Raw genomic sequence first — 9,365 nt, 5'->3', positions numbered from 1 at the left:
AAGAGCACAAAGCTTGCCGGCGATGCCGCTTATATCGGCAGCAAGCACCAGAGGTACGCCCCCCTGACTCAGCAGTTCTGCTGCGGCCGCGACAGCGATAAGCGATAACATCGCATCGTAACAAGGTGGAAAAGCCGGAGGCGTATGTGGCCTTATCTGCTGCCGTTGCCACTGAGTAGCTTGCTTTAATGTGTTTGGCCGCCACTCATGATGAGGACGCTGGCTTCTAGGGATCTTTTCGAGAATTCTCTGTGTAGGCAGGTGCTCAAATGGCTGTGTCGTTGCTTGCGACGACTTCTCAACGGTATCTGTGCCAGGTGGAGCCGTTGCCGCCGTAAGCTTGGAGGCGTTCCAGATGCGACCGTTATGAAGCTCGTCGGTCCATCGGCCGACACGCTCCACAATTTTCATTGCCGGACCAAAAGCTTGGTCTCCCATGTTTACCTTTCCTGCCTTCCTGATGCGCACCCATCCGCCGACCTGGAATGTCAGAACTTTGGCAGCTCGCCGTCTGTCTGTGTAGCGCTTGCTGTGCTCTTGTCCCCGCTGCACTCGGCACCGCAGACGCCGCAGCTCCTCAAATGGGTTCTTCAAGAACTGCGATGGAGAAATGCCAATGATGTGAATCCGGTTGCGTGGCTTGCGTCCATGTAGCAGAACCGCAGGAGACAGTTCTGTCGTTGCGTGCGGCGTACAACAATACACGCACAAGTAATCCAGAACGGCATAGTAAATTGGACACTTCTCCTGTGCAGCACACTGTAGAACGACTTGAAGGTTCGATTAAATCGTTCTACTTGCCCGTTCGCCTGTAGATAATACAGAGAGACCAGATGATGGGCAATACCTCCCTCAGCCAGGAAGCTCTCGAACTCTACAGAAGAAAATTGAGGTCAATTGTCGGACAGAATGCTGTCGGGGTATCCTTCCCGAGAAAAGACGAGACGCAGGAGACCGGTCACCGTGCTTGTCGAGACGTTGGAGGAAAAATGGACTTCAGGCCACTTCGAAAAATAATCCACGAGCGTGATGCAGTACCGATGCGCTGGTGGCGAAGCTTCAAATGGGCCAACGATGTCGATGCCGAGATTTGACCATGGACGCACAGGCAAGGGCACGGGTTGCAAGGGTGTTGGTGATGTATTTGCATTCTTGTCAGCCGAGCTACAAACACCGCAGGCTTGGACTGCCATTTTCACCTCCGCATTCATGCGGGGCCACCAATATAGTTCGCGAAGGCGAGTCCGCGTCCTGACGATGCCAGGGTGGCCCTCGTGTGCTCGGTCGATGAGAGCGTTTCTCATACTAGTAGGAACGACGAACTCTTCACCGCGCAGCAGAAGACCATCGTGCACAGAGAGTGTCTCTTTAGTGGTGTGAAAGATGGCTTCGTCGAAAGACAACACCCTAGATCAGGGGTGGCCAGGATGACTCGGCCGGAGTGCCGCAAACAAAACAACGAAACTTCCAAGAGCCACGGGGGGGATTTTGTTCAGGGCAATAAACGAAACTCGAACTACTTTCAATCTATCTGAGTCAAAAGCAGTCCACGTGTACGTAAGGTAGCAGTAGCACAAGACTACCAAACCGCAACCTGTCTTTCGATTTAAAACGCGTTCCGTTTCTCTTTTCGGGAAAGTGCTCGTGTGACCGGGAGGGAGGCGGGGGAGTGGGGGAGGGGGGGGAGGGTAGGGGAGGGAGCCCCGAGCCGCACTTTACCACGCGAAGAGCCGTATGCCGCTCGCGAGCCGCAGCTTGGCCACCCCTGCCCTAGATGGTGGCCATTCCGACATGACATAAAACATCACTACAGTCAGCTGGGGGTAATACGCCAGTTCCTGTTGGAGTTGAGCTTTTGATATGCACTCATCGTTCAGAGCGGTAAAAGACAATCTCTTTGTCAAATGCTGTCCCTCCCTCATCTTCCGCTACCGGAAGTCTGGAAAGAGCGTCAGCTACTTGATTCTCTGCGCCACGCTGGTACTGTACTTGAAAGTTGTACTTCAGCAACCGGGTCGACCACCGAGTGATCCGGAGTGAGCGATGCCCGGTCCCTCTTTTGGCCAGAAGACCGGCGAGAGCTTGATGATCAGTGCGCAGTGTGAATTGTCGACCCCAGAGATATGTGTGCCATCTTTCACAGGCCCACAGACACGCAAGCGCCTCTCGTTCACCCGAAGAGTACTTCCTTCCTGCGGCAGTCAGTGTTCATGACACAAAAGCAATTGGGTGAATGTCTTGCCCGTGAAGCTGCTGCAACACTGCTCCAATTCCATAAGCTGAAGCATCCGTAGCTACGATGATAGGCAGCTTTGGGTCAAACATCTTTAACGTTTGTGCAGAGGACAGCAGCGTTTTCACTTGATATGAATGGGGTGTCCTTCCTCAAGTACTTTCGCAGCGGTTCCACTTCAGAAGCCTGGCGTGGTACAAAACGGGAATAATATTCAACCATTCCTAGGAATGACTCCAGCTGCTTTAGGTCCGTGGGGATGAGTGCCGCACGAATAGCGTCGACTTTGTTTTGTAGGGGTGAAATCCCCGCAGCACTAACTTTGTGCCCCAAGAAATACATTTTTCAACGCCAAACACGCATTTGTTGTTGAGTTTCATACCAGCCTTAGATATGCGCTCGAGCACTTCTTTCAGGCGTTCCAGGTGCTCCTGCTGGCTCTTACCCTAGACAACCACATCATCAAGGTAGAAAATCACCCCTTTGGAGCCCTGTAATATCTTCGCCATCATCTGCTGAAGTGTGGCTGGCGCTGGCTAATCCAAAACACCCTCGCTTAAAGCGAAACAGTCCTTCATGCGTAATAAACGCTGTCAAATTCCGACTTTCCGGGTTTAATGGGACTTTATGGTATGCGGCAGCGAGACCTAACTTTGAAAAACGCTGCGCTCCATGTAGCGCATTCAGCAACTCTTCAATGTGTGGAAGCGGGTAGCTGTCGATTACGACCGCTTTGTTCGCTTCACGAAGGTCAACAAACATGCGGATACTGCCGTCCTGCTTCTAGACGACTACTATTGGTGACACCCATTCGGAGGCATTAATGCGTTCGATTACTCCAGCCTCCTCAAGACGTTTAATCTCGTCAGAAACTTGTTGTCGAGCAGCTTGAGGAACACGTCTCATACGATGCTTAACTGGAGTGACAGAGGAACGGACCTTACTCTTACAGGTGACTCCCTTGACTCGGCCTAGTCCTGGGGTGAAAAGATGATCGAAGTGTGTCAGAGATGATGGAAGTCTAAAAAGAGAAGACACAGGCTTCGCTAAGGCAGTAGGTAGAGTCAGACTTGCCTTTGCTGGTGGCAGAAGCCGTTCAGTCCACTCTTCCTCCAGTGCAGCTGACGAGTCGTGCAGCTGAGAGGTCGCGGCTCAATTTAATGCCATCGACTTGGTTGTCAATGTAGGTGATTGTGACGACGTTGACGGTTGTTCTGCTCCACTTGAGGAGGCCTCACCGGTGTCACTGGTCGCAGTATAAAAACAAGTCCGTGTTGCTCCGCTCATTTTGATGTCGTGTGCCACGAAGGCGTCCATGCCTAACAATGATGTGCCTTGGTTTGCGATGTAGAATAGCACTGGCGCGTGACGCTGCTTGAATATCACCATTGCCTTGAAGGGTCCCAGGATATTAATGGCTGGCGCGAGTAAGTCAGTAGCGTCACCGGTGGTGGTATGACGAGTGCATTTAGCGCAAACCATTCCATGAACGTGGCTTTGTCCAGTATTGAGACGGATTACCCGGTGTCGAGCAGGAACTGTATCGGCGTTGTAAAGACTTTGGCGCTAATATAGACTTTTTTCGTTGATGATTCTGTTATGTGGCATACGATCTCAGAATCATCAACACTGTCGTCGTCGTAGTACTCATAATCTGAGAGCACCTGCTCCACTTGCTTGTATCGCAATCGCTGGTAGTCCCGACGTGTGGTCGCAGGGGTCATCTTGGCTGCATACGCGGCCAAGATGACCCCTGCGACCACAGTTGTAGCAATAAAGGTTTCTTGTGGGGCAGGTGTCGTAGCTCTGGCATCAATGAGGACTATTTCCGCATTTCCGCAGTTGGCACAAGTACGTGTGTGGCGAAAATTGTCATGTCGCCTCGAATGCTGCCCGCCCTTTCGAGCCTGTAGCCTTGACTGTGCTGCGGGGTCCTTACGGTGGTCCGATGAGTTTCAAGGTCGTGGTTGCTGATGGCTGGAGAACGGATCTCGCCCGCTTCCCCCGCAGGTCGCACACGCGTCTCTCGAGGCAGGACTTTGTCTCGCAACCCCTTGGGATGATGACCTCCATGGAGGTGGCGGGGATGCCTCATAGGATATCCGTTGTGAAGAACTATGTTGATGGGTAGGCTGCTTGAATGGCGTTCTGGAAGCATGTCCTTGACGTCGCTTGGACTGTCTCTCCCTGGGTTGTCTCGAGGCTCGGACGCCGCCGTCTGATGAATGCGTCACTTGACAGGTCTGTTAGCTCGGTGCAGCGACGCTAGCCCACTCTCGAACCTCTCGACGTGATCTTTCGAGGACCACGTCGAACGGGAGAGCTGCATCAAGGACCATTTATTCTTGACTTTCAGTTGAAGCCACTCCAATCATGAACTGTTTCCGGATACAGTCTTGAGTACGGCTTCCAAAATTGGCGTTGTCGGCTAACATCCGTAGAGCCGACAGAAAATCGCAAAGGGACTCGCCTTCTTTCTGTCTTCGTAGATGTAACTGGAGCTCCTGGAGCGTCACATTGGCTGGCCGCGTAAATTCAGCCTCCAGTAACTTGACTGTTTCCTTGTAGACATCAAGGGGAGCTTCCACAACTTGTTCGCCACCTGCTGTTGCCAGCGGTGCTAGCGCTTCCTCAACAGCAGGCTCAGGCGTTGGTAGAGCGTTGTAAATCTGCTGGCCGGCCTCTCCGAGACAGTTGAGCAGCATTGCCCGACGGCGTTCTGCACCAAACTCTTGAGCGCCAGTTGCCAGCAAATAACGCTCAAACATCTTGATCCATCACTCCGATGGAATGGGCGGAGGTCCCAGCTTGACCAAGAACTCTGGGGGTAACTTGCCGCCCGAGGCCATGACTAGTCCAAGGTGGTTTCTCAGCACCGGTGATGCCGTTCGATGTAGTCGCCATCTTGTTGCTGGATCGGATCTGGGGAAGGTTTTGCTGGGACACGCAAGAAATTGCCCATTTGGCGATCAGCATTCCCAGCATGTCCTCGCTGAAGCTCAGTCCAGCGCAGAACTCACGTAGATCCTTGTCGCCATAATGTAGAATTTAGCAGCAAGCGTACCGCTATGAAAGAACGACCATCTCGTCCGGTGCCTCGTGATGAACTGATATTATGTGACATATAAAAGAAGAGAAGAAAGAGGATAGGTTTCTGAAGGTGGAGATAGGTAGGACAATACATAGAAGAAAAAGTGAAAGAGAACTAGCAGGACACAACGGAGGTGACAGCTGAACAGAGGCGGCGACGTGCTGAATACGACCATCTTTATTCGATGAAAGATGCACGGAAATTCGATGGCTATTTGCCTGATGGCTCATCGCAATTTAATTGGAGGAATACAGCTCTTTGTAGAACACAAGTAAAGTCATCACCACTCCACGTGGTCTGCAGCGAAGCACCGCAGAAGCACGGGTTCGTTTGTAATGGTCACCGATAGGTTCAGAAATACGGGGCGTGGCGAGTCCAAGGCATCTAATACGGAGCGCAAGTTTGTCTGCTTCTTTTTGTGGGAGTTGCGGTGACGTCAGAACGCCGAGCTCTTATTGGTTCTGATTGGAAGGATAGTGGGTAGACCTCAAAGCAAGCTGCTTTGAGGTCTACACACTATTCTTCAACCAGAGCCAATCAGAGCTTGGTGTTCTAACGTCATCACAATCCCTGCAAAAAAAGCAGACGAACTTGCGCTCCACGTTATCGCTTTGAAGCCAATCAGATTGCAGTATTAGCCGATAGGAACGCCAAGGGACCAATTAGATTCCAGTAATATTCAATAGAAACGACAAAGAACCAATCACTTTGCAGTATTAGCCGATCGGAACGCCAAGAAACCTATCAAATTGCAGTATTAACCGGCAGGAACGCCAGGAAATTAATCATATTGCAGTATTAGCCGATAGGAACGCCAAGGAACCAATCAAATTTCAGTATTAGCCGATAGGAACTCCAAGAAACAAATCAGATGGCAATATTAATCGACAGGAACGCTAGGCAACCAATTATATTGCAGAGCCGATAGGAACGCCAAGAAACCAATCAGATTGCAGTATTAACCGACAGGAACGCCAAGAAACCAATCATATTGCAGTATTAGCCGATAGGAATGCCAAGGAACCTATCAGGGCCCGTTTGCTCGAAGCCGGCTAACTTTAAACGCGGTTAAAAGTTAACCACCCTCCCCTACTAGGTACCTAGAAGTACCGAGCCAACTTTGACGACGGCTGGATGAGTGATAGCTCTGTGTTTTATTATGGGGTGGTAGCTGGTGTCACCTACTGGTTGTAGCGGATATAAGTGGCTGCCGTGGAAAATGTTCCGGAAAAGGGGAGACCCAAAAACGCACGCTATCGGGTTTTCGCGACGCAGCTCGGCATACATTTCAGCAGACATTTTTTGTTGCTCGTGGTGCAGATATTAGGTAAGATAAAACTAAATTCACTCTTGTTTGGAAAATTTCTAAATGCTTCTCTGTCTGAATTTGAAGACCAGCCTCGTTGAAATTTCTTTCCAAGTTCGAAAGAGGACGACGAAGTGCAGTCCTAGAAATGATAACGAGGAAGTGAGCAGTAAAAGGCAGGCGGTACACTGTCAGCATGGTTGGCCAGCATGTAAGAACTGTATATAACACCATCATAAATTTTAAAACCTGTAATTTGAATCCAGTGAAAATAGACCTGTTAGTAAATTACCCAAGCATCGAATAGAACGCTTGAAGTGTAATTCTACGGTCCGCGCGCTCTGGCCTTCCCGTATAAACGATTCGAAGTAAATAATCATGACTAACGCGCTTACAAGCCACAATTTGTTTTAGGCTTTTTTTTTTTTTTTTTGGTTTAGAACAGTTACTATTGCAGACGCCAGCACGAGCGGCGCGTGTAACTACACTCGTAGCGCGCACCTCAGTGCTTGAGAAGTTAAGCAAAAGGCCTATTGGGGCGCTGTCTGCTTTTGTGTGCTGTCAATACCCGGCCAAATGAGTCTAAACAATCCACTTTCCAAAGACGTTGCCATGCTGACAATTATCACGTTCATTTAGGCTTAGTAATAGCCAGAATCTAAAGACTATCTAAAAAATGCGGCGAGGTCGTTGCTCATGCTTTGCGATTTAAGTGAAATAAGGCGAAGCGAAATCCTCCAGCACCATTCATTGCTGACTAACGCGCCCGATATTGCAGCTACAACGGCATATTAGTTTTAAAGCGAGCGGCGCTGACTCACCGGGGCACCGCCATGTTTCCTCGCCGTCCCTGCTCTACTGGTCACGTGACCTAAAATTCCCCCTCTTAGGGAAATGCGGTTAACTTTTAACCGCGGTTAGAGTTAACCGGCTTCGAGCAAACGGGCCGAGAAAGTTACAGTGATTCTAATAAGCCTCACCCTCCGTTTTTAAGCTCCCATTAGTGTGTGTATGTTTATACAGACGGAGGTTAGTCAGCCCCAATGGGCATGTGATGTCTCAGCAGTAAATGAGCAATTTAGCCAGCGCGGTACAACCGCTAGCCTGGGGTCTTTAATGTGCACCACGCAGTAGTGATGCACGAACGCACGCCGGTACGATCTTCGATCGAAATAGGCAGGGGAGCATGGGGATCACACCGTGATGGGGATAAAACCAGCAGGATCCCTAGGTTCTGCAGCGCGAGATTTCGCTCCACGTGCTCCTAGCTGGTGTGCGTTACCATAGCCTCCTCTATATTGACAAAGCCTGGCAGATCGTCACGTGATGTGGCCGCCGAAAGTGAAAAGGTAGAGCGGCAGACACGAGTCTAAGAGTCATGTAACAGGCGCCTTGTTGCGGCGATTAGTCGAAACACACTTGTCCCGAGCGATGGAATGTTCGTACGTGCTTCTCGCGTTCCTCGGACTACCGCTTCTTTTATCCTCGGGTTTGAAAACCATGTTTCGGGTCCTCGCCGCTGCAAAAGCTGTGCGCTGAATACCTGGTTCCCCGAGAAATGCTCTCTGCTACCAGATCCTCGCGTTCCAAATCTGCGACCGGGCACTCTATGGCTCCATCATTGAACTGCCAGGCTCTGTGAGTACAGAAGAGGCTATGGCGCTAGCCAACTCGCCCACCAATCCCCAAATGTTTATTTGTTCTGCTTGTAGTGAATATATATTTGGTATGCGGACGAACTTTAATCATTTTCTGTCGCCGGAGTGTGCTGGGTCTCATTAATTCGCGGGTTGTAAAGAACGTGGGTTCTGATTCTCGGAAGTCGTCCAACTTCTGGGTTCTTTTGGAGCTCGCTGCTCTCGGCAAAAAGTGACAAGCCGGGATGAAAACCGCTTTGACAGGTCTCTCTCTGACGAAAGAACCGGGAATGGAGGGTCGTGAAAGCTGCCAGCTCTGTATCACGAGAAGCTCGTTTGCGAACAACCCGTCAATCATACCCCCCCCCCCCCCGAAAAAAAAAATAAAAAAGAAATGAGAGCACACACGCACGCACATAAACCGTAGACAGTTCGTTTCCTTGGGTCTTCGGTTCGTTAGCATAGATCCGAGTGTTGGCGTGTGTCTTTCATCTCGCTGTTGCAAACGGTTTTCTCCTCGGCCGTAACCAAGGGAAAAAAAGTGTCAAGTCATACCATTAGCCTAATGGCGGACGCTACTTGAACATCCAAATATATGTACACCGACATCGTAAAGTACGCGTGTCGTGGTGATTCCCGGACATCTTATTATCACAATTCCTAGCCAGTAAAATTGGGGAATTAGTCGTTAAGAATGCCGAGGAGCGAATTACAAATTAAGACATATAAAGATAGTAAAACACGTCCCGCGTTTTTTTTTTTTTTTTTTTTTCTAAATGCCAGCGATTGAATTGGTCATACCTCGTGAATGTTCACACCTTCGTTTCCCCGAAAAACGCCATTAATCGCAGCCGTTTCACTCGACGAGACCAAAATGCATGTACAGGGTGTCACAAAAGAAAATTTACACGGTATTTTCTACCGCAAAAATAAACTAGGCATCGCCGAACGCTCATTCTCCGCCCAAAGGTAGAGCTAGAGTTCACAACCAGATGCCAAAGTTTCAGCCCGATCCGATAACTTAATCAAAAGTTATAAGTGATTTTCTGAGAATTTCAATGGGAAAATGGAGCCCATTTTTGCTCGTTTTCGGTTTCT

At 49.9% G+C, this 9,365-nt stretch overlaps 1 pseudogene; it reads right to left on the bottom strand.

Annotated features, from left to right (window-relative positions):
• Positions 1-3,750: 3,750 nt before the first annotated feature.
• On the bottom strand, positions 3,751-4,974 carry LOC115329797 (annotated as a pseudogene).
• Positions 4,975-9,365: the final 4,391 nt, after the last annotated feature.

The sequence above is a fragment of the Ixodes scapularis genome, unplaced genomic scaffold (genome assembly GCF_016920785.2).
Source record: "Ixodes scapularis isolate PalLabHiFi unplaced genomic scaffold, ASM1692078v2 PGA_scaffold8__174_contigs__length_109621045, whole genome shotgun sequence".
Classification (NCBI taxonomy): Eukaryota; Metazoa; Arthropoda; class Arachnida; order Ixodida; family Ixodidae; genus Ixodes; species Ixodes scapularis.
Note: the sequence above shows the minus strand (reverse complement) of the source record. Positions and strands in the feature narration are given on the sequence as shown.